The sequence below is a fragment of the Callospermophilus lateralis genome, chromosome 3, assembly GCF_048772815.1.
Source record: "Callospermophilus lateralis isolate mCalLat2 chromosome 3, mCalLat2.hap1, whole genome shotgun sequence".
Classification (NCBI taxonomy): Eukaryota; Metazoa; Chordata; class Mammalia; order Rodentia; family Sciuridae; genus Callospermophilus; species Callospermophilus lateralis.
This window is the reverse complement of record NC_135307.1, coordinates 131596938-131609670: the sequence shown is the minus strand read 5'-3', so window position 1 is coordinate 131609670 and position 12733 is coordinate 131596938. Positions and strand designations below refer to the sequence as shown.

The following is a 12733-nucleotide window of genomic DNA, read 5'->3' as shown; positions in this document are numbered from 1 at the left end:
TACTCTTTCCCTAAAATGAGAGTTGTTTGTAGTATGCAGCTTCTGAGGTGCCTCCCAATGTAATCCCCTCCCCTTGAGTATGGGCAGGACCTGTGACTTGCTTTTAACCAATATGGGAAAGGATATAGGTTGTCACTTGTGTGATTAGTTTACATAGATTGTGATTTCTGTCTTCCTAGCAGACTCTCTCCATTGATTTTCTCTTGCTGACTTTGATGAAACAAGCTAAGATGATGGGGAAACCCAAGTTTCAAGGAATTGAGAAAGGATTCCAGCCAACAACCAGAGAACTGAGGCCTTAATCCAATATCCCTGGAGGAACTGAAATTCTGCCAACAAACACATGAGCTCAAGAGCAGACCTTTCTGCAGTACAGCCATCAGATGAGACTCATGCCTTGGCTAACACTTTGGTTACACCCTTGTAGGAGAACCTGAAGCAGATGATCCAGCTAAGCCTTACTCAGATTCCTGACCACAAAAATATGGTTCTTATATTAACACATATTAATTATATGAATTAATGAGATTTATTATGTTATTTCCATATATGCACATATGGTGCATGGATAATGCCCATCCACCCTTCTACCCTCAACCCCCTTCCCTTTCCACTCTTGCCAGCACCTTTCCCACTCCCTTAAAGTTCCTTCTTAATTTCTCTTTCCCCTGCTTGCTACACGTCACCATTTTTAGTGACCACTATTCTGCTTCATAGTTCCATAAGACTAACTTATTGTTTTCCCTAAACAAGTAAGAACATTGTGGTATTTGTCTTGTTTCACTCAATATAATCCTCTCTAGTTCCATCCATGTTGCTGCAAATGACAGTATTCCATTCTTTTTAATAGCTGAGTAGAATTCCATTGTGTAAACATACCACATTTTCTTTATCCATTTCCTTACTAAAGAGCACCTAGATTGATTCTATATCTTGGCTACTATGAATAGTGCTCAATAAACATGAGAGTGCCCTTATCTTTCTGGATGTCAAATCCTTGTTGGATGTACCATTTGCCAATATTTTCTCCCATTCTGAAGGTTATCCCTTAATTCTGTTGACTGTTTCCTTTGCCGTGCAGAAGCTTCCTAACTTGATATAACCCCACTGGTCTGTTTTTACTTTTGTTTATGCTTAAAAAAAAAAAAATCTTTGCTTATACCAATGTCTTGAAGTGCTTGCCCTATGTTTTCTTGTAGTAATTTCATTGTTTCAGGTTTAAGATTTAGGTTTCTGATCTATTTTGAGTTGATTTTGTGTATTATGAGAGAAAGGGATCTAGTTTCATTTTTCTACTTATGTATATCCAATTTTGCCAGCACCATTTACTGAAGAGACTGTCTTTTCTCCACTGTATTTTTTGGTTCCTTTGTCAAAAATCAGTTGGCTGTATGAGCATGGATTAATTTCTGGATCTCCATTCTGTTCCATTGGTCTATGCATCTGTTTTTATGCCAGTACCATGTTGTTTTAGACCACCCCAACCTTTTTTGGGTGGTGGGGGGGGGGATTGAACTTAGGGTCTGTGCACACTAGGTAAACACTCTTACCTACTGAGCTGTGTCCCTAGCCCCATCATGCTGTTTTAGTAATAGCTTTGTAGTATCTTTTGAAGTCAGATATTACGATGCTTCCCAGCTTTCCCCCTCCCCGCCAGGATTGCTTTGGCTATTCTGGGCTGTAGTTCCATATGAATTTTAGAAATTTTTTTTCTGTTCTATGAATAAAGTCATTAGAATTTTGATGGGAATTACACTGAATTTACAGATCATTTTCAGTGGCACGGTAATTTCTTCCAATTCATGAACACAGAATATCTCCATTTTTTTTGTGTGTGTTGTCTATAATTTTTTTCACCAGTGCTTTCTAATTTTTGTTGTAGAGATCTTTCTTTCACTTCCTTAGTTAAGTTTATTCCTAAATATTTTTGTACCTATTGTGAATGAGATTGAAGAAATAAATTTTTAATACATTTTTTAACTACAGGTGAACATAATACCTTTATTTTAATTTTATATGGTGCTGAGGATCGAACCCAGTGCCTCACAGTTGCTAGGCAAGCACTCTATCTCTGAGCCACAACCCCAGCCCGCAGAAATACATTTTTATGTACATGTGTGTATATTTTTTCTTTCCAGTTCTGGGGATCAAACTTAGGACCTGTGCATGCTAGGTAAGCACTCTACACCCCCTGGCCTCCAGAAATATGTTTTAAGTTGCTAAGTTTGTGGCAGTTAATTACAAAGCAATAGATAACTAATACATTGTCTTTCACAGAAAATTTACTACACACCAAGTAAATGATACATATTCTCATTTAAATTTCTCCCAAAAGGGCTGCTAGTGGACAGCATTATCCACATAGATAAGTGAGCATCTCAAGACAACGTCTGCAACCTGAGCAACAAATTTTGACATTTTTAAGGGCAAAATCAGAGAACTTTACAAACTCAACCACAAAATTCAGAGAAGCAGACCCCAACTTTGAAAGAGTATTTTGCCTCACCTGAGAAAGTAAAAGATATGGAACTAGGACAAAGAAGGCAGTTCCTATAAGCGTACAAATCAGTAAAAATAGAAAGATTCAAGAGAATCATAACTTTCCAACCAAGAGGCCACATTTCCTTCCCAGCAGGGAAAAGTGGAAGAATGTATGTGCCAGAGAGCAGAAAATGCCTTCATATCCAATTTTATTCTCCTTTCTTTGGTGTTCAATGCTCAGGGAGTATATTTCAAATATACTCCCGTTCCTTCTTCACTACTTTAAATAGAAAGCAGATGTTTCCGGATGGCAAAATGCTTCTTTAGGCAGACAATATAACCTACTGTTCTCTTGTATAGTCTTTTTAGAGCTGAATAAACACCAATTGCTGTTCATTGAACACATTTTGGAACCTGACAGTAATTGTCCCCAAGAATAATTAGACAGTCTGTGCAGCATATGTATGTTTGGAACATGAAAACCACTCGGCAGAGAGACCACTCTTCCTTTTTTTTTGGCTTCATGTGAAATGATTCTGCAAAGAACTGGCAATAACTACTTTTTACAGAAAAAAAAAATGATGTTCTAACTTGTCATAATCTTTCACTTGCAATGCTTAGCACTAGCCTTTTTTTTTCTGACACAACTCTGTAAAACCTCATGATTCTTATTTTTCCTACTTCTATTTGATTTGACTTATAACAAACTATTCAGACATTATTTAACAGCTGTTTAACAGTATTTCAAAGTCTCATAAGGTGCCTTAATTAGTCTTGAGTCTTGAATTCCTTCAAACAAGATCCATACAACAGCAAGAAAAGTTTTCCCCCACCCCAGATAGGTTAGGCATAGCTCACCCAGCTTCAAAGGCTTCCCAGGCTCTGTCCCCAACAGGACCACCTCAAGGAGCTTTGGAACAAGCACCTAGCACTCTCCCCTCACTAGACTGGCTTCTGTTAATTTCTTCCAGCACTTCTGCATCATCTGTACTTCCATGTGTCCATGCCATTGCACTTGCCTGTCACTAGGCTCAAAATGTCCTTCCTCTGTTTGGCCTGAAGAATTTCAAGTCTTGCCATAGTATCTCGTGAGGTCTGACACATGCTCTCAGCTTTCTGTTATTGTTGTTTGTTTCTATGGTTCTTAGGATGGAACCCAGGGACTTATACATGCTATGCAAGCACTCTACCACTGAGCCACACCCCCAGCCCTTTCAGGGCACAAGCTTTTTGGCTGAGCACCCATTATAAAGGACCACCTGGTAGGCTCACCTGGCTCCTGGTCAGCACTCCAGATGGTCATCAGGCCCCCCAGCCAGCAGGGCCAAGTCCCCAGAGCCTAGACAGAGAACTAGGGAAAAGAATAGGCAGACAGAGCGTTTTCTCACAGATACTCCCATGCAAGGAATCAAATTTACAAGCATACTGGCATTCTACTCCCATATGAAAAATATATAAGATTACTATAATTTGCAGATATGACTGCATATTTAGAAAACCCAAGAAAATCAACTGAAAAAGTGAAAAATTCAGTAAGGTGGCTAAGTATAAGATGACTAACTATAAAATACATCAATAGCCTTCCTATATATACAAATAGCCAGATAGAAATTATTATTTTTTTAAATTTTTTATTTTCTCTATTTAGTCATACGTGACAGTGGGATATATTTTGATATATCAAACAAACATACACGGAATATAACTTGCCATTTTTGTGGTTGTACATGATGTGGAGTTATACTGTTTGTATATTCATATTTGAACACAGTAATATTATGTTTGATTCATTCTACTATCTTTCCTATTCCCATCCCCCTCCATTTCCTTTATTCCCCTTTGTTAATCTAGTGAACTTCTATTCCCTCCCCCGGCTTATTGTGAGTTAGCATCCACATGTCATAGAGAACATTCAGCCTTTGGTTTTTTGGGATTGACAGCCAGATAGAAATTATAATGAATTTTTGTCATATATGACTCAATTTATATGGAATATCCAGAATAGACAAAATAACAGCAAGATAAAATATATTTTTTATTTCTTAAATAGGCCTCATACTACAATCAGTTGAATTACTTTAATATTTTCCTATTGATAAATGTATCTAGATAGATAATCAACAGGTAAAAACTATTTTTATTTTATTTGATTTGCACAAGTATTATTTATTAAGTAGTTTATTGTGTGATTTCTTTGAAAATCACATTTTCTTTAAAATAAGTATATTAAAATCCAAAACATCATTAAGATTTTCATTAGCATACAATTTTAACATGAACTAGCTTCATTTACATGAAAAGAAGCTTTGTAAAGGGCTAATTCTACTGCTTAATCCTGACAGGTTGCTTGAAACACATACTTTTCCTAAAAGAAGGCTGTAACTGAGATATGAGGTTCAAAGAGGATAAAAATCTATAAAATATAAAAAACTCAGTGTCTCAGAATTCCACTTAATGAAGCCTCTGTTTGACTGGCTAGTTGTGTGAATTACAATTTCAAATCTTATAGAAGTTCTATTTTTCCCCAAACATGCATATCCTTATAATTCAATAGAGAAGACAACAAACATTAGATGTTAACTGTTGAGCCTTTTCACTTTTTAAACATAGTCAACATTTTTGTTTCTTTTTCTTCACAGTCTGGAATGCATTTGATTCATTAGCTTCTGTGTTTGATTGCTAGGGCCATGTTTCCTTTAATCTTCTTTTTCCTTGACATGAATGCCATTGTTGGTTTCAGTTTCCCTGAAAACATTTTGACAGGATCATCAATAGACATACTCATCACCACATCTGCCCTAGCAGACGGCTCTCCATGTATGACATTCCTGCCCTTGTTTTTCAGATCAAGAAACCACATGCCACCGTGTCACCCCATGAGTTTAAACTGATAGATGGCTTGTGTAGCTTTCCCACATCATCATCATTGGAGAGACCTTCATTCTAGATGTTTCTCCACAGCTCCAGAACACGGTTTGACTGTGGCTCTGACTTCTCTTCTTTAGATTCTAGAATAGCATCAGATGATTCCACATGCTTGATAACTGCATCTGGGTGTTCACCTAAGAAATCTGGTAACAAAAGATGGCCCAGTTTAATTGCATAGATGTCAAAATTTTTTATTCCTGGGCTGGGGTTGTGGCTCAATGGTAAAGCATTTGCCTAAATTGTGAGGCACTAGGTTCAATCTTCAGCACCTCATAAAATAAATAAATAAAATATAGGTATCGTATCTATCTACAACTAAAAAAATATATATATATTTTAAAAATATTTATTCCTTCCCCTTCTAAGATATTTTCATCAATAAAAAAATTGCCCTTTAAACATTTTAGCTTTTTGAGAAGGGAATATGCAGCAACTGCAATTATCTCAACTTTTCTACATTGGCTTTCAATCCCAGATCCTTCCAGCATTGACATAGCATAAGTAATATTCTAAGACATTAGGCATTGACTGATACTTCACCTTTAAATTCTTTAAATTCTTCTACCATTCCAAGCACACACATAGATATACCATGCTCAGCAATCATATAAACACAGTGCCATTTGAACCACATAGGATTTAGCGTGCTGAGATTGAGGATATGAGCAATTTTCTTTTTTTCCTAAGAGGAATACATGATGTGGAAGTAAAGCAGGTACCTCTGAAGTTCACATTTGTCATAAGACCACTTTCCTTATAGGTGTTTCCAATGTGTTAGTCAAGCTAATGGTGCAGCCATTGTTCACCAAAATGTCAATTCCTTTAAATTTCTCTACTGCCTTCTATCTTGTGTCACTGATTAGTGCTGTTTACTTCTCCTATCATCAATACATGGCAAGGCCCTTACTCCAGCTGCTTTGATCAGTGTTGGGTAAAATGACTTCTATAGTTCAGAGGAGATGGTGGAAATAGCCATAATGAATTTTTTTAAATTCCTACAGGGGTGGAGGTATAGCTCAGTGGTAGATCACTTGCCTAGCATATATGGGTTCAATCCTCAGCAACACAAAAAAGAAAAGAAAAGAAAGAAAATAAATGACACTACTTATTCCCTAGAGTATCTGACAGTTTTTAAGAAGCTCCAAACATACTTCTGATATATTTGTGGCCTGCTTGTGTGATATGAGTTTGACTAAGTTCCAGGGCTGGTTCATAGTCTGAGGTTATCCCAGAGGCCATCACATTCATTTTAATGTGCTCTGGAAAATGGCCCAACTCTGAAAGTGATGGGTGAGTCCTAAGCAGTGGGTGAAAATCTGGATAGGGAGTCGGGGAGAGGCAAAGTTGCAAAGAAGCAAAGCCAGGAGGGAAGGCAAATATCTTCATGGGTGGATACGGGGCTATTCTGAGGATGTAGGATAGGTTAAAAAGTTTGTGAGGGGCTGGGGCTGGGGCTCAGTGGTAGAGCACTTGCCTAGTGCATGTGAGGCACTGGGTTCGATCCTCAGCACCACATAAAAATAAATAAATAAAATAAAGGTTTTTTAGAAAAAAGTTTGTGAGAGAATGAGGGAAAGGTGAGTCTTGACCAGGGACAGGAGAGAGAATAAACAAAGCTTACTAGCAAGACTGCAATGCCATTTCATATTCAAATGGCACCCCTCAATTCCTGCACAGAAACCCTCTCCCACTTCAATGCATTCTCCCTCTAACCCACTCCAGAGCTCAGCAAATCTGTTAGGTTTAGCAGATAAGGTGGAAAACAGGCACAAATGGTGTTCTCAGAAATCAGGAAGGGCCACTGTAGCTATAGGAAGAAGTAGTAGGAGATGAGGCTCAATGTGGGTCAAGCCAGAGAGCCATGGACTTTGAGTGCCAAGCTAGGGAAATCTATCTTGGGACTAGCATCTACTGACTATGCTCTGTGGAAAATTTACATCAAAGCTATTTTCTCTTCCAAGTACATTTCAAGGCCAGGATTGGTGGCACATGACTGTAATCTTAACCACTCAGGAGGCTGAGGGAGAAGGATGGCAAGTTTGAGGCTAGCCTCAGGAACTCAGCAAGACCCTGTCTCAAAACAAAAAATAAAAAGAGCTGGGGATGTGGCTCAGTAGTACAGTGCCCTGGGTTCAATGCCTGGTACCCCAAACAAAACAAAAGAATATATTCCAAAAAAAAAAAAAAAAAAACACAACACATTACGTAGGAAAGATGTTAGATGCATTTGGATAGTTTTTTTTTAAATCATGCAATATCACCTTTAGGATGTGGTGTTCTTCCAGGAAATAACACAGGGGCCAAATGATATGCACATATCTGTCTTATGAGCTGCACACAGGCATATAACCTACACTTACAAACTACAAACTACACATTATATACAAACGATGCAAGAATGAACACCTTCTATTTATGATTTACTGTCTATGGAAGGTATCTTTCTTAGGATTTCAAAACATATTCATGATTTTATTCATGGATGTCACATTAAACATTTACACTATAAAAACTCATTCCACTGGAATCCATGGTGAACGGAGTAAATTTTAATTTTTTTAAAGCAGTTTTATGATTCACACACTGTACACTCCACAAGCCAGAACTGGAAAACATCCAAGTAATGATTTCTAAAAAACCAGGTGGTGAGCTGCCAGAGTCACAACAATTAATGATTTCTGGGACAGCCTAATTCAAGAGAGTGCAAAATCTTGCTGCAGAACAGTTTGTGTTCTTACTTTTGCTATAACACATCTGTGCACAAAGATTTTCACATTAATCTGCAAAGAAAAGACTTTATGCCATACCCGATGTGAGGCTATGACTTGGCAACATCATTCCTAATATTAACCAAATATGATTTTTAGTCTTTTAAGACTAAGAAAATAATGTTCTCAATTTTAAATGTTAAGGGCTTTTGTATTCGTCTACAATAAAAAGGAAATGAGATATTTGTACTAATGTACTTTGATCTTAATAAACTAAAAATAACATTCTTTGATGATTTATTCTATTACAGTTAATAAACTATTCCCATATAAATGTAAATAATCTTGCAGCAACTAATCATCTGTGAGATCATATCTTGCTGCCCACTTTACCTTAGAGTATGCTAAATCTTTGATCTGTTGATCTTCCACTAATATATCCAAATGTGTAAATTGTCTCATGGTAAAACAAATTTAGGAAATGCTGATTTATTTTCCTTTTTTAACTTTAATTTGTTATATAGGACAGTAGAATGCATTTCAATTTATAGTACCCATATAGAGCACAATTTTTCACATCTGGTTGTACACAAAGTAGAGTTACATCATTCGTGTCTTCATACATGTAATTAGGATAATGATGTGCATATCATTCCACCGTCTTTCCTACCATCCCCTTTGCCCTTCTAGAGTTCATCTAATCCTCCCATGTCTCCCCCAACCCCATTATGAATTAGCATCCTTAAATCAGAGAAAACATTTGGTATTTGGTTTTTGTAGATATGGCTAACTTTCACTTTGCATAATATTCTCCAACTGCATTCATTTACCTGCAAATCCCATGATTTTATTCTCTTTTAATGCTGAATAATATTCCATTGTATATATATACCACATTTTTTTATCCATTCATCTACTTAAGTGCATCTAGGTTGGTTCCACAATTTAGCTATTGTGAACTGAGCTGCTATAAACATTGATGTGGCTGTGTCCCTGTAGTATGCTGTTTTTAAGTCCTTTGGGTATAGACCAAGGAGTGGGATAGCTGGGTCAAATGGTGGTTCCATTCCCAGTTTTCCAAGGAATTCATACTGCTTTCCAGATTGGCTGCACCAATTTGCAGTCCCAACAGCAATGTATGAGTGTGCCTTTTTCTCCTCATCCTTGCCATCACTTATTTTTGTTTGTATTCTTGATAGCTGCCATTCTGACTGGAGTGAGATGAAATCTTAAAGCGGTTTTGATTTGCAGAAAATGCTGATTTTTGAACAAAGGAGTAGCACTGTTTGATCCAGTTGAATAATTATAGCACGTGTACTAAGAATGTGTAGAAGAAAGAAGAGGCTGGAAAATGAGGCACTACACAACTCTCCAGGCATGCAGAGATAGGGGACTGGCTGGGAGCAGTGGGCTAGTGAGATTTCAAAATGTGGCATCAGAATTTCTGGTTTCTGCTCTAATATGTAAAGAGCTTGAAAGTCGCCACTCTATCTTTACTAGTAAAAGATGAACAAACTTAATAATCAACAATGTATCTTGACTCTATCACAGAAGTGAGGTCACAGGGCAAACCACAGCACCCCCCCTCAATTTGGAGAGACAGAGAATCACAATTTACCAGAGCAAAAACCCATAAATGGAAACTTTTGTGAGAATCAGTACCATGGCTGAAAACCCTGCACTGCAAATGGCAAACAATCTTCAGCTTGCTGTATGCCAATCTGAATTAAAACTCCATGAGGATACCATCATAGGGGTGCTGCCACGCTTTGCCACACTTTTGTTTCCTTTACCTCCAGAAGTCTACCAAGTTCTTATGAAAAAATTCAAAGAAAAATTCCCCCATGCTTCTAGCTGGTAGAAAGGAAAGTAGCCGTTCTAAGGAGTTGTGGCTCAGTAGTATAGTGCTTATATAGGATGCGTGAGGTACTGGGTTCGATTCCTGACCCACATAAAATAAAAACAAATAAAATTCACCGGAGCTCTCTGTTCTTACAAGGTGTGTGCTCAGGAGAACTAATTCACCAGAGCACAATCTGCTGGAGGTATGAGTAGAGCCTCACTGACCTTTGAGACTGGAAATACCCACCTCAGTACCCCCTAGTCTTCTGAATGGACAAAGGGAAACACCCTCCTCCAGCACCCTCAGCCATCTGGACCCACCTAAAAGGGGGAGGAAAAAACCTGAGAAGCACTGGTGAAGTTCCCAGTGCAGGGGCACAGGCCCACCCAGACTGAGGCCTAACCACAGGACTATAGAACCTTCCTCTTCCCACACAGTACCACATTACTAAAGGCCCACTTGGAGCAGTTCCTTTTACCTAGTACATCATGTTACCTTTCAACAAAAAATTACAAAGCTGGGGCTGTAGCTCAGTGGCAAAGTGCTTGTCTGCATGGGTGAGGCACTGGGTTCCATCCTTAGCACCACATAGAAATAAACAAAAAAAAATAAAGGCATGCTATCCATCTACAACTACAAAAATTAATAAATAAATAAATAAAAATTTAAAAATTACAAGGCATACTTAAAATGAAAAAGAAGAATTTAATTTTTTATTTATATATGACAACAGAATGCATTATAATTCTTATTACACATATAGAGCACAATTTTTCATATCTCTGGTTGTATACACAGTACATTCATACCAATTTGTGTCTTCATACCTGTACTTTGGATAATAATGATCATCATATTCCACCATCATTAATAACCCCAGGCCCCCTCCCTTCCCCTCCAACTCCTCTCCCCTGTCTAGAGTTCGTCTATTCCTCCCATAATCCCTCTCCCTATCCCACTATGAATCAGCCTCCTTATATCAAAGAAAACATTCGGCATTTGGTTTTTTAGGATTGGCTAAAATCACTTAGCATTATCTTCTCTAACTCCATTCATTTACCTGCAAATGCCTTGATTTTATTCTCTTTTATTGCTGAGTAATATTCCATTGTGTATATATGCCACTTTTTTTTTATCCATTCATCTATTGAAGGGCACCTAGGTTGGTTTCACAGTTTAGCTATTGTGAATTATGCTGCTATAAATATTGATGTGGCTGTGTCCCTGTAGTATGCTGTTTTTAAGTCCTTTGGGTAGTGAGATGAAATCTTAAGAGTGATTTCGATTTGCATTTCTCTAATTGCTAGTGATGATGAACATTTTTTCATGTATTTGTTGATTGATTGTACATCATCTTCTGAGAAGTGTCTCTTCAGGTCCTTGGCCCACTTGTTGATTGGTTTATTTATTTATTTATTTATTTGATGTTTAGCTTTTTGAGTTCTTTATATACCCTAGAGATTAGTGCTCTACCTGATGTGTGAGGGGTAAAGATTTGCTCCCAAGATGTAGGCTCCCTATTCACCTCACAGATTGTTTCTTCTGCTGAGAAGAAATTTTTTAGTTTGAGTTCATCCCATTTATTGATTCTTTATTTTAATTCTTGTGCCACAGGAGTCTTATTAAGGAAGTTGGGGCCTAATCCCACATGATGGAGATTTGGGCCTACTTTTTCTTCTATTAGACGCAGGGTCTCTTGTTGTATTCCTAAGTCCTTGATCCATTTTGAGTTGAGTTTTCTGCATGGTGAGAGATAGGGGATAAATTTCATTTTGTTGCATATGGATTTCCAGTTTTCCCAGCACTGTTTGTTGAAGATGTTATCTTTTCTCCAGTACATGTTTTTGGCACCTTTGTCTAATATAAGATAATTGTAGTTTTGTGGGTTAGTCTCTGTGTCCTCTATTCTGTACCATTGGTCTACCAGTCTGTTTTTGAGCCAATACCATGTTGTGTTTGTTACTAATGCTCTATAGTATAGTTTGTGGTCTGGTATAGTGATGCTACCTGCTTCATTCTTCCTGCTAAGGATGGCTTTAGCTATTCTAGGTCTCTTATTATTCCAGATGAGTTTCATGATTGCTTTTTCTATTTCTATGAGAAATGTCATTGGAATTCTGATCAGAATTGCATTAAATCTGTATAGTGCTTTTGGAAGTATGGTCATTTTGATAATATTAATTCTGCCTATCCAAGAGCAAGGTAATATTTCCACTTTCTAAGGTCTTCTTTGATTTCTTTTCTTAGGGTTCTGTAATTTTCATTATATAGATCTTTTACTCTTTCATTAAGTTGATTTCCAAGTATTTTATTTTTTGAGGCAGTCAGAAAAATTAAATATGTAGGTATAAATTGAACAAATAAGTAAAAGATCTACATGAGGGCCAGGCTCAGAGGTGCATGCCTGTAATCTCAGTGGCTTGGGAGGCTGAGGCAGGAGGATTCTGAGTTCAAAGCCAGCCTCAGCAACTTAGTGAATCCCTAACAACTCAATGAGACTCTGTCTGTAAATAAAATATAAAATAGGGCTGGGGAATGTGGCTCAGTGGTTGAGTGCCCCTGAGGTTAATACTCAGTACACCCCCTCTACATGAGGAATCGTATAGAACTCTGAAAGAAATATCAAAGAACCAGAATAAATAGAGATTTTGTTGATTCTGTTGCTAAAACCAAATACCTGATACTGGGTATTTTATGAAGGAAAAGGGTTATTTAAAATGCTACAATTAGAGATTCAAGAACATGGAAACAGCATCTGCTCAGTTCTAGTAAG

General features: G+C 37.4%; 1 protein-coding gene and 1 pseudogene across 3 annotated transcripts in view; both read right to left on the bottom strand.

The window, feature by feature from the left end:
• The window catches only part of Homer2 (homer scaffold protein 2), a 93543-nt gene that overhangs the window by 41287 nt on the left and 39523 nt on the right, over nucleotides 1-12733 (bottom strand). The window lies entirely within an intron of this gene.
• Nucleotides 4735-6165, bottom strand: LOC143394211 (hydroxysteroid dehydrogenase-like protein 2; annotated as a pseudogene).